General features: G+C 43.0%; 1 pseudogene across 1 annotated transcript in view; it reads right to left on the bottom strand.

Annotated features, from left to right (window-relative positions):
* The window catches only part of LOC311146056 (arf-GAP with SH3 domain, ANK repeat and PH domain-containing protein 2-like), a 121,331-nt pseudogene that overhangs the window by 47,986 nt on the left and 55,329 nt on the right, over positions 1-18,016 (bottom strand). The window contains exons 3-4 of the transcript XR_014615587.1: positions 16,860-17,005; positions 14,256-14,330 (exon numbers count right to left, since the gene is read on the bottom strand). The product of XR_014615587.1 is annotated as an arf-GAP with SH3 domain, ANK repeat and PH domain-containing protein 2-like (transcript). The remainder of the gene's footprint in view (positions 1-14,255; positions 14,331-16,859; positions 17,006-18,016) is intronic.

Below are 18,016 nucleotides of genomic sequence, written 5' to 3'. Positions count from 1 at the left end.
GGGAAATCTTAACGCTACAGCATACAATTACATTATAGATGATTCTGTGCTTCCAACTTTGTGGCAACAGTTTGGGGAAGGCCCTTTCCTCTTTCAGCATGACAATGCCCCAATACACAAAGCGAGGTCCATACAGAAATGGTTTGTCGAGATCGGTGTGGAAGAACTTGGCTGGCCTGCACAGAGCCCTGACCTCAACCCCATCGAACACTGCAAGCCAGGCCTAATCGCTCAACATCAGTGCTCGACCTCACTAACGCTCTTGTGGCTGAATGGAAGCAAGTCCCCACAGCAATGTTCCAACATCTAGTGGAAAGCCCTTCCCAGAAGAGTAGAGGTTGTTATAGCAGCAAAGTGGGGACCAACTCCATATTAATGCCCATGATTTTGGAATGAGATGTTCGACGAGCAGGTGTCCACATACATTTGGCCGAGTAATGTATATATACACTGAACAAAAATATAAACGCAACATGCAAGAATTTCAACTATTTTACTGAGTTATAGTTCATATAAGAAAATGAAATTGAAATAAATTCATTAGGCCCTAATCTATGGATTTCACATGACTGGGCATGGGCACAGCCATGGGTGGGCCTGGGAAGGCATAGGCCCACCCACTGGGGAGCCAGGCCCAGCCAAACATAATTAGTTTTTCCCCACAAAAGGGCTTTATTACAGACAAGTACTCCTCAGTTTCATCAGCTGTCCGGGTGGCTGGTCTCAGACGATCCCGCAGGTGATTGTATTTTATTTTATTAGGATCTCTTTTAGTCCTCATTTGGACTAATCTTCCAAGAGTCTTTAAACATAAAAATACAATGTATTATACGATCACATTTTCACATATAACACACTGTTACAAATAAATACTCGAACAGTCCTTTATCTACCATAGTCCTGCACAACCTTCCAATGTATTATATTTAAATGGTTCTGAAGTATTGTTTGAATTTATATATTGAAAGGTTTCTGGTTTGCTCAGATAAATTATTCCATTTCTTTATTGCTCTGAATCAAAATGTTATTTTGCCTATTTCTCTTTTCTGTCAGGATAACACATAGATGGTGGACAATCTATTCCTAGTATTGACTGAATGTCTGTCTCTTACCAACTGAATACTGCTGTGAATGGAGTTTGGCTGTTTTAAATGGTGTACATTGTGAAATAAAATAAGCATGTTTTTTTTTCAATTATCTAGTTGATTGATGACCAACCAAGAGCATTGTGCATGACTACAACAGAAGAACCATATCTCCACCTTAAAACATTCCTTGCTGCTTTGTTCTGTGCAATCTGCAGCCTCCTAATTTCACTTGCTGATGCATTTCCCCAGACCACAGAACAGTAGTTCACCTGACTCTCAATTAATGCTTGGGTTGTTTGCTTAAGAACCTTTCCCGGTAAATATTTAGCTATCCTGATCATGCAAGCTTTTTTTTTTTAACATAGAAGAGTTATTTGAGACGACCATGATAAGCAGTTGTCTAGCTGCACCCCTAGTAGTTTGGTTTCTGCCACATCCTCAATTTGTATTCCCCCCATACTTAATTGTATCCCATGCTGTGTTGGCCTTTTCCTGGTGGAACAGACCAACATAACCTTGGCTTTCTTGGTGTTCAAAACAAGTTTGTTCCGGCAAACCCATTCCCTGATATTTCCCAGATCTACTTGTAGAGCTTGCTGTACCTGTTGAACCAATTGTCTTGCTGTATAAATTGTAGTATCATCTGCAAATATCGTAGCTTGAGTTTCAGATAAGGCATAAGGAAGGTCGTTGGTACAGTGTGGAAAAAAAGTATTTAGTCAGCCACCAATTGTGCAAGTTCTCCCACTTAAAAAGATGAGAGAGGCCTGTAATTTTCATCATAGGTACACGTCAACTATGACAGACAAATTGAGAATTTCTTTTCCAGAAAATCACATTGTAGGATTTTTAATGAATTTATTTGCAAATTATGGTGGAAAATAAGTATTTGGTCACCTACAAACAAGCAAGATTTCTGGCTCTCACAGACCTGTAACTTCTTCTTTAAGAAGCTCCTCTGTCCTCCACTCGTTACCTGTATTAATGGCACCTGTTTGAACTTGTTATCAGTATAAAAGACACCTGTCCACAACCTCAAACAGTCACACTCCAAACTCCACTATGGCCAAGACCAAAGAGCTGTCAAAGGACACCAGAAACAAAATTGTAGACCTGCACCAGGCTGGGAAGACTGAATCTGCAATAGGTAAGCAGCTTGGTTTGAAGAAATCAACTGTGGGAGCAATTATTAGGAAATGGAAGACATACAAGACCACTGATAATCTCCCTCGATCTGGGGCTCCACGCAAGATCTCACCCCGTGGGGTCAAAATGATCACAAGAACGGTGAGCAAAAATCCAAGAACCACACGGGGGGACCTAGTGAATGACCTGCAGAGAGCTGGGACCAAAGTAACAAAGCCTACCATCAGTAACACACTATGCCGCCAGGGACTCAAATCCTGCAGTGCCAGACGTGTCCCCCTGCTTAAGCCAGTACATGTCCAGGCCCGTCTGAAGTTTGCTAGAGTGCATTTGGATGATCCAGAAGAGGATTGGGAGAATGTCATATGGTCAGATGAAACCAAAATAGAACTTTTTGGTAAAAACTCAACTCGTCGTGTTTGGAGGACAAAGAATGCTGAGTTGCATCCAAAGAACACCATACCTACTGTGAAGCATGGGGGTGGAAACATCATGCTTTGGGGCTGTTTTTCTGCAAAGGGACCAGGACGACTGATCCGTGTAAAGGGAAGAATTAATGGGGCCATGTATCGTGAGATTTTTAGTGAAAACCTACTTCCATCAGCAAGGGCATTGAAGATGAAACGTGGCTGGGTCTTTCAGCATGACAATGATCCCAAACACACCGCCCGGGCAACGAAGGAGTGGCTTCGTAAAGAAGCATTTCAAGGTCCTGGAGTGGCCTAGCCAGTCTCCAGATCTCAACCCCATAGAAAATCTTTGGAGGGAGTTGAAAGTCCGTGTTGCCCAGCGACAGCCCCAAAACATCACTGCTCTAGAGGAGATCTGCATGGAGGAATGGGCCAAAATACCAGCAACAGTGTGTGAAAAACTTGTGAAGACTTACAGAAAACGTTTGACCTGTGTCATTGCCAACAAAGGGTATATAACAAAGTATTGAGAAACTTTTGTTATTGACCAAATACTTATTTTCCACCATAATTTGCAAATAAATTCATTAAAAATCCTACAATGTGATTTTCTGGATATTTTTTTCTCATTTTGTCTGTCATAGTTGACGTGTACCTATGATGAAAATTACAGGCCTCTCTCATCTTTTTAAGTGGGAGAACTTGCACAATTGGTGGCTGACTAAATACTTTTTTTCCCCACTGTATATATTAAGTAAAGAAGTGGCCCAAGGCAGCTGCCCTGCGGTATTCCACAGTTTAAAGCACGAGGGGAAGAAAACGACCCATTGATATAGGTGGACTGTTTCCTGTCAGTTAGATATGTCTGTTCCCAATTCAATGCTGCCTCCTTAAACCCATAATGCAATACCATTGTCAAAATTATTAATGTTATGTTCCACTAAATCAAATGCTGCACTAAAATCTAAAAATAGTACACCCACAAACCTGCCATTATCCATAGCATTGAGCCACTGGTCAGTCATGTCAACCAATGCAGTGGTAGTGGAATGTTTTTTGCGATAAGCATGCTGATTGGCTGTGATCAGACCATTCTTTTCCATATACTCCCATATTTGTCTACTTACAATACCCTCCAATATCTTACTGAGTGAAGGAAGTAGACTGATTGGTCGACTATTGGCAGGAGTAATGGGTCCTTTGCTGTCTTTCGGGATTGGCCACAGTTTAGCATGCTTCCATACATTTGGAAATGTCCCCTTTTCCAGTGACCAATTAAATATGTATTTCAGTGGAGCTGCAATCTGGGGAGCAGAATAGCGAAATATAAAATGTTCCATAAGATCATAACCTGTAGATTTACCATTGGATAATGACAACATTTGTAGACTAAAAGAGCAGTTTATTTTGATCATAATATGATCATCAATCCATTGGACAATAACTTGTTTGGAAGAATGGGTGTTTACATTATCGCTCAGTAAATGATTTTATTTTCTTTGTAAAAACAAACAGCAAAATGATTGGCAATATCAGCTAGTCTTGTTATTGTTCTGCCGTCAACCTCCACACTAGACGGGCATGATGAAATAGATGTACCAAGTAAGCCCTTAACTGTATTCCGTATATTTTTTAAATCATTTTACAATCAATAAAAGCATTTTTGTAAAATAAAGTTTTTTTCTTACGATTTCATTTAACTGCATAATTAAGTAGTGTTCTATAATTCTGTTCATCAGATTTCTAGTTTAGATTTGGCTGCTAAGACTTTTGCCATATTTCTTTGAGAAAATACCTCACCCAGTTCATCATCAATCCATGGAGATGGACGAGCCCCAACTGTACTCTTTCTTACTGGGGCATGATAGTCCATTACCCCAGTGAGCAAATCAATAAAACATTCTGTAGCGTGATTTAAATCATCCTCTAGATAAATCAGCTCCCAGGGTACAGCAGCCAAATCATTTTGAAATTGCTCATGATTAAATGTTTTAAAATGTCTCTTGACCACAATCCTTGGGGATTTCTTTGGAACCTTGGTGTTCATGGTTATGGTCACAATATTATGGTCTGTCCAGCCCACTGGCATTGATCTGGCTTTTAAGCATTGCAATGGTATAATACAGAAGATCAGATCAACTTACGTGTCCGAACGGTGACCTAACGTAGTTGATGATCTAAACTCAGCAAAAAAAGAAACGTCCCTTTGTCAGGACCCTGTCTTTCAAAGATAAATTGTAAAAATCCAAATAACTTCACAGATCTTCATTGTAAAGGGTTTAAACACTGTTTCTCATGCTTGTTCAATGAACCATAAACAATTAATGAACATGCACCGGTGGAACGGTCGTTAAGACATTAACAGCTTACAGACGGTAGGCAATTAAGGTCACAGTTATGAACACTTTGGACACTTAAGAGGCCTTTCTACTGACTCTGAAAAACATGTGGTACCCTTCCTGCAGGCTCATCCTGACATGACCCTCCAGCATGACAATGCCACCAGCCATACTGCTCGTTCTGTGCGTGATTTCCTGCAAGACAGGAATGTCAGTGTTCTGCCATGGCCAGTGAAGAGCCCGGATCTCAATCCCATTGAGCACGTCTGGGACCTGTTGGATCGGAGGGTGAGGGCTAGGGCCATTCCCCCCAGAAATGTCTGGGAACTTGCAGGTGCCTTGGTGGAAGAGTGGGGTAACATCTCACAGCAAGAACTGGCTAATCTGGTGCAGTCCATGAGGAGGAGATGCACTGCATTACTTAATGCAGCTGGTGGCCACACCAGATACTGACTGTTACTTTTGACCCCTCCCCTTTGTTCAGGTACACATTATTCCATTTCTGTTAGTCACATGTCTGTGGAACTTGTTCAGTTTATGTCTCAGTTGTTGAATCTTGTTATGTTCATACCAATATTTACACATGTTAAGTTTGCTGAAAATAAACGCAGTTGACAGTGAGAGGACGTTTCTTTTTTTGCTGAGTTTAGTAGTATCATTAACCATTTGTTTCAAACCACAGCTCTCGGCATATCTCATTAATTTCGTTATATTTGAATTATTATGATCCTTCCAATTTATATAAAAATCACCCAAGATAAATACATCTATGTTATTATCGGTGGCGTGGTCAAACCCAGTGCATAAGTCATCCAGATAGGACACCTTAGAGCTAGGAGGTCTATACACACATCCTACCAATATGGGTGCCTGGTGAGGCAGATGTTGTTGAGCCCATAGTGCCTCTGTTTGACATACATTAAGGTCATCCCTCCTCTTAAAAGTTTTATGATTCTGAATGTACAGTGCTACACCACCACCATTCCTATTCCTGTCCCTTCTAAGTCGACTATATCCATGAATGTTAATTTGCCAATCATTAACAGATGCATCCAAATGCGTTTCGGTCAAAGCTAAAATATGAATATTATTTATGTTGACCAAGTTAAAAACCTCATGTATTTTGTTAGGAAGGCTACATACATTAACCTGAGCTATACGCAGCCCTTTCCTTGTCAAGTGAAGATCAATAGAGCATGTATTTGTTATAGTTGAAGTTGTCATGATACACTACAACACACAAACTCAGATTTGAACATTGGATTCAAATAGCCAGGGAGTTACTCTAGAGTCCCGATACAGTTGCCCGTTGATGTAAATTTTATCCATCACCAACGAGACTCGTTGGTTCAGGCAACGGTTTTCTTTCATGATGGGATACCATTTTTTTCTCCTTTCATTGATCTCCGTGGGGAAGTGATCATTCATTCCAAAATCTGTGTTTCTGAGTTCTCTACCCCTGCTCTTCGCCATTTCCGTTTGCTTAAAATGTTCAAAACATGCAATAATAGCCCGTGACCTATTCCCAGAGGCCGTACCAATTTTCTGGACTCTGGAGAAAGTGATATTACGCACGACATCTGTGGGCAGTTTCAGTTGAGTTGACATAAAGTCTCGGACAGTGTCCTCACAGCCTCTGCTGAAAGTCATTCTCTGGTGTCCCTGAAAATATGAGATTGTCCCTCATTGATCGACACTGTACATCAAGCAAGGTTTCTTTAAGTTGTTGGTTCTCCCTTTGCACCACCTCCACCTTCCGTGAATAGAGTCTACAGGACCTTTCAGCACCGTGTTCCCTTTCCTTAGATCATCAATCTGACATTGGCTGAATTCTAGACTGGCACATAATGCATTGATGTCCTCTCCTAGTATATCCAAGACATCAAGTTTGGCAAGCCTTTCATTGATGGATTTCAACAAGTCAACATCCATATCCATATCCGGTGAAGAAGCCGGATGTGGAGGTCCTGGGCTGGTGTGGTTACACGTGGTCTGCGCTTGTGAGGCCGGTTTGGACGTACTGCCACATTCTCTAAAACAACATTGGAGGCGGCTTATGGTAGAGGAATGAACATTCAATTATTTGGCAACAGCTCTGGTAGACATTCCTGCAGTCAGCATGCCAATTGCACGCTCCCTAAAAACTTGAGACATCTGTGGCATTGTGTTGTGTGACAAAACTGCACATTTTAGAGTGGCCTTTTATTGTCCCCAGCACAAGGAGCACCTGTGTAATCAGCTTCTTGATATGCCACACCTGTCAGGTGGATAGATTATCTTGGCAAAGGAGAAATGCTCACTAACAAGGAAAAACAAGTGTGCATATGGAACATTTCTGTGTTCTTTTATTTCAGCTCATGAAACATGGGACCAACACTTTACATATTGCATTTATATTTATGTTCAGTATATTTCAGACTCTGTCTTAATTTCATGTTCTTTTTTACATTTTGGGATTATGTGTGTATTGTTATTGTATTGCTAGATATTGCTGCACTGTGGGAGCTAAAAACATAAGCATTTTGCTGCACCTGCGATAACACCTGCAAAACTGTGTACGCGACCAATAAACTTAACACTGTTTCAGTGGCTGCACCACTGAACAGCTAAACAGATTTCCCATCGTAATATGGTAGCGTTCAACAGCTGTTCGATCAAACGCTAGATTATGCAACACTTTTCCAGCCTGTGCCACTGAATAAACAGTGATTAGGGAGAAACAAAAACAGACATTAAACGGGTGAAATTGCCTGTGTAATTTTCTCTCCAAATTGCTGCTTCCGAGGCCGATGAAAATACTGTTAAACGTGAGGAGATGGATTAACTGATTGCACTGCTAATCTGTTTCTTTGTTGATTTATTGTGGATTTTCTGACTGCATCCTGATCACTAACGTCAGAGAGCACTGATTGCTACAGTATAATGGTTTTCTAAATTGCATTACTCCTTTCCGCTGAAAACTTGAAATGTAACAGTGTTTTTCAAATTAAATAATTATTTCAGTGGCATCCTCGAACAAAAGCTAATCTTTCTAAAGCTTTGTTACAATACATGTATTACTGCATTATTACAATCAATCTAGAGCTATTTTGCTGTCATATTAAAGATATTGCCTGAATTCCGATTTTCAGAGTTCTAGGTTGCATCCCAAATTACATTTACATTTTAGTCATTTAGCAGACGTCCATACAGGAATACACTACTATTGACCAGAGCCCTATGAGGCCTGGTCAGAAGTATTTTAAATTTTTACATTTTAGTCAATAAGTATACGCTCTTATCCAGTGCGACTTACAGGAGCAATTAGGGTTAAGTGCCTTGCTCAAGGGCACATCAACAGATTTCTCACCTAGTCAGCTCAGGGATTCAAACCTCTTAACCACTAGGCTACCTGCCGCTAGGCTACCTGCCGCTGAAGTAGTGCACTAAATAGGGAATAGGGTGCCATACGGGGACGGAGCCCTAGAGAAAGACACCCTTGGTTGACCGCTGAGCTTCTCTTCAAAAACAAGTGTGGTTGTTATGGATCCATGGTCATTGGATCATGGTCTGACTCAGTGGGCCAAGTGGAAGACCACCATGTGAGGACTGGACATCTGGCATTTCGGGCAAATGCCAGTTGGGATGGTCAATTTTTAGCCCAATGTTTAGCCTAGGAGAGGACATCAATGCATTATGTGCCAGTCTAACTAGGAGCACAGCCAAACAGGGTTCACCTCCCATCCACTAAAACAGAACATAGCACTCTGCTGTTGAGTTATTCTCCTGCAGCCTCTTTCTTGGTCGAGTGTTTAATTGCTTGGTTCAATTTATTCTAGACTCCTTCACTACTGTCCTTGTCTAAGTGAACATGGTCAATAGCCACAGTGGCCTTTAAGGCTTCAAATGTGAAGTGTACTTTCCAGTGCTCCAGAATGGAATGGCTTCACTGTTGAAGAGGTGCAGTAGTGGTAGGCCTACATGCCTGTCCAGTGAATTGGAATGTGACCTGTAAGGGCCTTTTCAAGACCTCAACCTAAACATAAAAAAGTACAGCTTTCAACCTCAACCTCCCGTGTCCTCAACCTGCTCTTGTTGGGGTCAAGAGCAGCTGTTAAAAACCCATGACTTATAATGCTACCTCTCCATAATCTGTTCTTGGTGAGGAATAAAGGTGAGATCACCCCTTTGGCAGAGGTGCTAGGAGCTAAAAGGCTCAGTGGCATCATTCCGTGTGGGCGGGTGGGTTTCACGACTCACTGGCCCACTATGGGGGGATCATCTGGGCTCACGTCAGTCAGGACTCAGGATCTACCCACTGCCTGTGTGTGTGTGTGTACACGTAAGTGTGTGTGTGTTCATAGATACAAAGGATCAGAAGGTTTAGCATTGGAAGGGATGACGTCATCCCAGTGTCCAGTCCAGTCCGTAAATCCCCATGGCTCTGGTGTTTGGTGGTCTCAGCACTTTCCACCAGTCTGTTTATGTTCAGTGTTTGGAGTGGGAGGGTGGGTTAGGTGGACACTGGACAGAGCTGTGGGTCCCAGTCAGCAACAATAACCTATACACCAAGTAAGATGGCATTAGCCAGCACTTTGCCACAGACAAACAGGGAGTGTGATGCTGTGTCCTGGTTAGTTGTGTCCTATTCCAGTTTGGACTAAGGATACATACAGTGTATCCCATTCCAACTGAAGTACCTAACCAATCTGAATCATGGCTTACTTTAAGCTTTCTAGGGCTGTCTTTGTGTCAGTAGAAGCAAACTGGACCCAGGCTAGTGTAGCCAGATACACTATAACCTTCCTACCTGTACATCCTTTAGCAGACACCGTCCATATGGAAGTAACAACAAAAATGACGAAGTGAAAGGAAACCAAAAACGCAGGGGTCATAACCTCACAACCCCACAGAACAGCATGTGAAATCCTCAACATCCTTTCCCTGTTGAGGTGGGAACAGCAGGAAGAAGAGATGAGTGGAGCGTGAAATGGCCTCAAATACTTTAACTAAATGGTTATGGTGTGAAAGTCCTGTAATCTCAGCTCCATTACTGTCAGTCTCCCGTAGGAACGGCTAAGTACCTTCCCAGACTCAGAACGCATTCACTGAATATGAACGAGCCAATGTCAAGCTAACGTTGTCTACTCTACAAAGTGCTTTAACCGTCAACTCAACCCCCAGCCATACTTAGACAATGCATTTACTGAATAGTATTCATGCCTGTGACATACTCACACTGAACACAAGACTATTTAATCTGACATGGTTTCCTCCTTGATCACATCCAGGTGATTTGGGAAATATAGCAATACAATACTGTGAGGAGGAAGGATAGGAGAGTCTGTTTTATGTTTGAGTCAGACTAGATGAAAACCCAATTAGGCTAGAGCGGTGTGTCTGGGATGGAGGGTCTCTCTCTCGTTCTCTCTCCCCATCACTACTCAGGCTGGTCTAGACGCCTTCCTCCTGTTCTCCACAGGTACTTCCCCTGGGAGAGGAGAGGAAGAATAATAATGGAGAAAGTGGCGGTGTAGTTGAGAGATGGGGAACGGTATGCATTGCAAGCTGGAGATGGAAAGTCTTTCATTGTCACTCTTTCTGTCTCTCTCACACACACACACACACACACACACACACACACACACACACACACACACACACACACACACACACACTTTCTGTCTCCCCTCCCTCCCTTCCTTCCTCCCTCCCTCCGCCCCGCAGTGGTAATGGATAGACAGGATAAATGAGTCAGAGCACAAAGCACCATGACTAGCACCCCATTAGCCCCATGTCAGGAGTGTAATGAGAGTCACCAGTGGGGTAGTGAGCAGATCTGCACCATTGCTTCTCCCTCTCTGTCAGTGTTCACAGTTCAGAGGACTACCGCTTCCCTCTCCGTCAGTCGAGAGAGGCTCTGTACACAAGTCTGATGTAGCCTGTAGATGCCAAAGTTACAACGGAGAGAGAGAAAGACAGAGAGGGAGAGGGCAAGGGACAGAAACAAGAGTGTCCTCCAAGAAAGCAAAAGTCCTTGGAGAATGTAAGAGTAATGAGAAGCCATGGGGTAACTAGGGACTAGCTAGCGAGCTAGTCTCTCTAAGGAGAGAGAGAGAGAGAGAGAGAGAGAGAGAGAGAGAGAGAGAGAGAGAGAGAGAGAGAGAGAGAGAGAGAGAGAATGAAAGATAGAGACAGAGAGAATGAACGAGACAGAGAGAGAGAGAGAGAGAGAGAGATTGAAAGAGACAGAGAGAGAGACAGACAGCGAGAGAGAGAAATATAGAGAGAGGGAACAGCCTTAGAGAGGGAACAGCCTCATTAGTGCTAGCACACATCAGGCAGTGGCACTTATGACCCACGTGGTTGCAGTGCAGAGGTCAGAGGTCAGAGCAGACAGTAATGAGTGCTGATGGGATTAGAGACCTGGCAGACTGGAGGGGTGTCTGGGGCCGACCTCCCATTGATATAGACAGGATTCTGATTGCATTCCTGCAGTATGCGGTCTGCCCCATCACACACTGACTGGCTAACTGGTTTGTCCTGGAGCTAGTAGAATGAGTGTGCTGGTCCCAGACTTTACAGGAAAATTGCAATTGGCTCAAAACAGGGCAGCACGGCTGGCCCTTGGATGTACACAGAGAGCTAACATTAATAATATGCATGTCAATCTCTCCTGGCTCAAAGTGGAGGAGAGATTGACTTCATCACTACTTGCATTTGTGAGAGGTATTGACACCGAGCTGTCTGTTTGAACTACTGGCACACAGCTCGGACACCCATGCATACCCCACAAGACATGCCACCAGAGGTCTCTTCACAGTCCCTAAGTCCAGAACAGACTATGGGAGGCACACAGTCCTACATAGAGCCATGACTACATGGAACTCTATTCCACATCAAGTAATTCATGCAAGCAGTAAAATTTGATTTAAAAAACATAAAAATACACCTTATGGAACAGCGGGGACTGTGAAGCAACACAAACATACAGTGCATAAGGAAAGTATTCAGACCCCTTCACTTTTTCCACATTGTTACATTACAGCCTTATTCTAAAATTGATTAAATTGTTTTTTACCCCTCAATCTACATACAATACCTCATAATGACAAAGCAAAAGCAGGTTTTTAGACAAAACTGAAATATGACATTTACATAAGTATTCAGACCCTTTACTCAGTACTTTGTTGAAGCACATTTGGCAGCGATTACAGCCTCGAGTCTTCTTGGGTATGACGCTACAAGCTTGGCACAACTGTATTTGGGGAGTTTCTCCTATTCTTCTCTGCAAATCCTCTCAAGCTCTGTCAGGTTGGATGGGGAGCATCGCTGCACAGCTATTTTCAGGTCTCTCCAAAGATGTTAGATTGGGTTCAAGTCCGGGCTCTGGCTGGGCCACTCAAGGACATTCAGAGACTTGTCCCGAAGCCACTCCTGCGTTGTCTTGGCTGTGTGCTTAGGGTCATTGTCCTGTTGGAAGGTGAACCTTCGCCCCAGTCAGGTCCTGAATGCTCAGGAGCAGGTTTTCATCAAGGATCTCCCTGTACTTTGCTGCGTTCATCTTTCCCTCGATCCTGACTAGTCTCCCAGTCCCTGCCGCTGAAAAACATCCCCACAGCATGATGCGGCCACCACCATGCTTCACCGTAGGGATGGTGCCAGGTTTACTCCAGACGTGATGCTTGGCATTCAGGCCAAAGAGTTCAATCTTGGTCTTATCAGACCAGATAATCTTGTTTCTCATGGTCTGAGAGTCCTTTAGGTACCTTTTGGCAAACTCCAAGCGTGCTGTCATGTGCCTTTTACTGAGGAGTGGATTCCGTCTGGCCACTCTACCATAAAGACCTGATTGGTGGAGTGCTGCAGAGATGGTTGTCCTTCTGGAAGGTTCTCCCATCTCCACAGAGGAACTCTGGAGCTCTGTCAGAGTGACCATTGGGTTCTTGGTCACCTCCTTGACCAAGGCCCTTCTCTCCAGAATGCTCAGTTTTGCCGGGCGGCCAGCTCTAGGAAGAGTCTTGGTGGTTCCGAACTTGAAATGTTTTGGTTCCCTTCCCCAGATCTGTGCCTTGACACAATCCTGTCTTGGAGCTCTACGGACAATTCCTTCGACCTCATGGCTTGGTTCTTGCTCTGACATGCACTGTCAACTGTGTGACGTTATATAGACAGGTGTGTGACTTTCCAAATCATGTCCAATAAATTTAATTTACCACAGGTGGACTCCAATTAAGTTTTAGAAACATCTCAAGGAAGATCAATGGAAACAGGATGCACCTGAGCTCAATTTTGAGTCTCATAGCAAAGGGTCTGAATACTTATGTAAATAAGGTATTTTTGTTATTATTTGTAATAAATGTGCAAAAGAATCTAAAAACCTGTTTTCACTTTGTCATTATGGGGTATTGTGTGTAGATTTTAATCAATTTTAGAATAAGTCTGTAACGTAACAAAACGTGGAAAAAAGGAAGAGGTCTGAATACTTTCCGAATGCACTGTAGGCACAGACACATGCATACACACACGATAACATAAGCACTATACACACACGTACACATGGATTTTGTGTTGTAGATATGTGGTCGTAGAGTAGGGGCCTGAGGGCACACAATGTGTTGTGAAATCTGTTATGAATGCATTGTAATGTTTAAGAAATGTGATAACTGCCTTAATTTTGCTGGACCCCAGGAAGAGTAGCTGCTACATTGGCAGCAAATAATTGGGATCCATAATAAATACAAATACATGTGTGATGGAGTGTAGTTAATGTGTTAGCTAGTGCAAGAGTGGTACGCTGTTTATAGTTTCCACCCCCAACACACACACAGGAAATCATGGGGTCTGAGGTCACACTGTACCAGCAGGAAAACACACGTCACACACCTTCTCTGTTCTCTACCAGGAACAAAACATACCTAGTACCTAGTAATTACCATCACACAAATAGAAGCTTGAGTTACCACAGTACAGCAGGGTAATAGGAGAGCCTTTACCTTCATACAAATCCCTATGGAGGTCTGATAAACACCACACAGTCCAACAGAAAGACATTGAGGATAGTGTGTGTGTTTGTGTGTGTGTGTGTGTGTGTGTGCAGTGCGTAACAAAGACATGGAGGATAGTGTGTGTGTGTGTGTGTGTGTGTGCAGTGCGTAACAAAGACATGGAGGATAGTGTGTGTGTGTGTGTGTGTGTGTGTGTGTGTGTGTGTGTGCCGTGCGTAGCAAAGACATGGATAGTGTGTGTGTGTGTGTGTCTAAAAGAAAGACATTGAGGATAGTGTTCCTCACCCCTTTGACTCCTTTCAGGTCACCTTTCAGCAGGCTGTCCAGAGGGAAGGTGATGATGTTGTTCATGTTCTGGAACTGAATGGACACAGTGAAGAGAAGCTTACGTCAGAGAGGGTTTAACACAAGCATGGGTGAACAGAGACAACCAGAGATTAAGTGTGCTGTTTAAATGTCCTCACCTTAGCTGGTTGTGTGTTCTGTGTGTGTGTGTTCTGTTTGTTTGTGTGTGTATATACAGTACCAGTCAAAAGTTTGGACACACCTACTTTTTCAAGGGTTTTTCTTTATTTTTACTATTTTCTACATTGTAGAATAATAGTGAAGACATCAAAACTATGAAATAACACATATGGAAACATGTAGTAACCAAAAAAAGTGTTAAACAAATCAAAATATATTTTATATTTGAGATTCTTCAAATAGCCACCCTTTGCCTTGATGACAGCTTTGCACACTCTTGGCATTATCTCAACCAGCTTCATGAGGTAGTCACCTGGAATGCATTTCAATAAACAGGTGTGCCTTCTTAAAAGTTAGTTTGTGGAATTTCTTTCCTTCTTAATGCGTTTGAGCCAATCAGTTGTGTTGTGACAAGGTAAGTGGGGGTATACAGAAGTTAGACCTATTTGGTAAAAGACCAAGTCCATATTATGGCAAGAACAGCTCAAATAAGCAAAGAGAAACGACAGTCCATCATTACTTTAAGACATGAAGGTCAGTCAATACGGAAAATGTCAAGAACTTTGAAAGTTGCAGTCGCAAAAGCCATCAAGCGCTATGATGAAACTAGCTCTCATGAGGACCGCCACAGGAATGGAAGACCCAGAGTTACCTCTGCTGCAGAGGATAAGTTCATTAGAGTAACCAGCCTCAGAAATTGCAGCCCAAATAAATGCTTCAGAGTTCAAGTCACAGACACATCTCAACATCAACTGTTCAGAGGGTGATCATGTGAATCAGGCCTTCATGGTCGAATTGCTGCACAGAAACCACTACTAAAGGACAACAATAAGAAGAAGAGACCTGCTTGGGCCAAGAAACATGAGTAATGGACATTAGATCGGTGGAATTTGTAATTTGGTCTGGATTCCAAATTGGAGATTTTTGGTTCGAACCGCTGTGTCTTTGTGAGACGCGGTGTGAGTGAACGGATGATCTCCGCATTTGTAGTTCCCACCGTAAAGAATGGAGGAGGAGGTGTTATGGTGTGGTGGTGCTTTGCTGGTGACACTGTCTGTGATTTATTTAGAATTCAAGGCACACTTAACCAGCATGGCTGGATGGGGAGTGTCGCTGTACAGCTATTTTCAGGTCTCTCCAGAGATGTTATATCGGGTTCAAGTCCGGGCTCTGGCTGGGCCACTCAAGGACATTCAGAGACTTGTCCTGAAGCCACTCCTGCGTTGTCTTGGCTGTGTGCTTAGGGTCATTGTCCTGTTGGAAGGTGAACCTTCGCCCCAGTCTGAGGTAATGAACGCTCTGGAGCAGGTTTTCATCAAGGATCTCTCTGTACTTTGCTCCATTGATCTTTCCCTCGATCCTGACTAGTCTCCCAGTCCCTGCTGCTGAAAAACATCCCCACAACATGATGCTGCCACCACCATGCTTCACCGTCGGGATGGTGCCAGGTTTCCTCCAGACGTGACGCTTGACATTTAGGTCAAAGAGTTCAATCTTGGTTTCATCAGACCAGAGAACCTTGTTTCTCATGGTCTGAGAGTCCTTTAGGTACCTTTTGGCAAACTCCAAGCGGGCTGTCATGTGCCTTTTACTGAGGAGTGGCTTCCGTCTGGCCACTTTACCATAAAGGCCTGATTGGTGGAGTGCTGCAGAGATGGTTGTCCCTCTGGAAGGTTCTCCCATCTCCACAGAGGAACTCTAGAGCTCTGTCAGACTAAAAACCTGTATTCGCTTTGTCATTATGGGGTATTGTGTAGATTGATGAGGAAAACATTTACATTTGTATTCCATTTTAGAATGAGGCTGTAACGTAACAAAATGTGGAAAAAGTCAAGGGGTCTGAATACTTTCCGAAGGCACTGTATATTTTCAAATAAAACAAATTACATATTTCTTGCAGCGGTGGGAACGATTTAGCAGCGGCAGGCCACCGCTACTAAATGAATATAGGGGAAACACTGCATATTTGTGTGTGGAATTCCTACCCGAGGGCCACAAATACTATCATCCTGCTCTAATTGTGTGTGTATCCCCTGGGGTCAGAATGTAATCTGGAATGGGAGGCCTTTGGGGTAGATCAGTTTTCCATCACAGCTTCCAAAGTGCTACTTGGAGACCAAATATCTGCTGGATCCAATTTACTCAGATTCTGCTTTGACTCCAATACAGATTCAAACAACCCTAAAGCTTTATTAGAAACACCTGACAGCCATTCTAGAGAATTTTGCCTCACAACAGGAACAACGTCAAATTACACAGAGAGCAAATTCACTGTTGATTTAATCTGTGTTGTCTCAAGAACTGACCAAATTCCTCAAGCTTATTTAATCCCAAATTCCTCAAGCTATTAGTCTTTTCATCAGTCAGAACAGATACTTAGTTTGAAGGTGCATAACAGAACAACATCTCAGTCTTTCCTCTCACCAGGTTTTTGAAGAGGGCGGTGAGCTCCTTGGTGAAGACAGAGAACTTGAGGAAGGCAGAGCCCAGGTCGGGGTCGTCCCTGTAGACACAGTTCTCCCCAAACTTCTCGAGGGCCTGGGTGTACTGATCCTCATTCTCCACATGGGCTGAAACACAGGAGAGAGAAAAGAACAAAGGATGAGTATGGAGGAGAAGGTGATGAGGGGGACTGAGGAAAATGGAAAGAAGAAATTAATGGAAAGGTCAAAGTGTCCAGACAAGGACTCCCTCTACCTCTCCTGTAGTTAATTCAGCTCTGAAAAAGCTGAATTTAGTTCCACATCCCTGCAGCCATAAACCTTCCAAGGCGCTGAGGAGACGTCTGAGAGTGAGTGTGAGTAGTAGAGCAAAATAAGTGTATTTCCCTCTAGGACACTATGCAGAGTGGCAGCACCATTCCAGTGTGCCATTTAACAATCACTCTGCCAGCCTGTTATTCAGGTATGGACATACACACGGGCTATCTCAGCAGGAGAAGACACAAATACATGCACACACACACACACACACACAAACTTTTGGATCTTTACACTGCAAAAATCAATCCCACTCCAATTCGCATACCGCCCTACAGATCACACAATCTCTATCGCACTCCACACTGCCCTTTCCCATATGTGCAAAAGCAACCCCTATGTGAGAATGCTGTTCATTGACTACAGCTCAGCGTTTAACACCATAGTGCCTTGCAAGCTCAAAAAAATCCAATCAAATCTTCTTTGTTACATGCGCTGAATACAACAGGTGTAGACCTTACAGTGAAACGCTTACTTACAAGCCCTTAACCAACAATGCAGTTTTAAGAAAATAGAGTTAAGAAAATATTTACTAAATAACATAAAGTTAAAATGTTATTAAAAATAAAAGTAACACATTAAAATAACAATAATGAGGATATATACAGGGGGTACCGTCAATGTGCGGGGGTACAGGTTAGTCGAGGTCATTTGTACATGTAGGTAGGGGTAAAGTGACTATGCATAGATAATAAACAGCAAGTAGCATCAGTGTAAAAACAAAGGGGGGGTCATTGCAAATAGTCCAGGTGGCCATTTGATTAATTGTTCAGTAGTCTTATGGCTTGGGGGTAGAAGCTGTTAAGGAGGAGTAATGGTCTG

This window comes from Coregonus lavaretus (genome assembly GCF_964263955.1).
Source record: "Coregonus lavaretus genome assembly, chromosome: 18".
In the NCBI taxonomy this organism is placed as follows: Eukaryota; Metazoa; Chordata; class Actinopteri; order Salmoniformes; family Salmonidae; genus Coregonus; species Coregonus lavaretus.
This window is presented reverse-complemented; position numbering and strand designations above follow the sequence as displayed.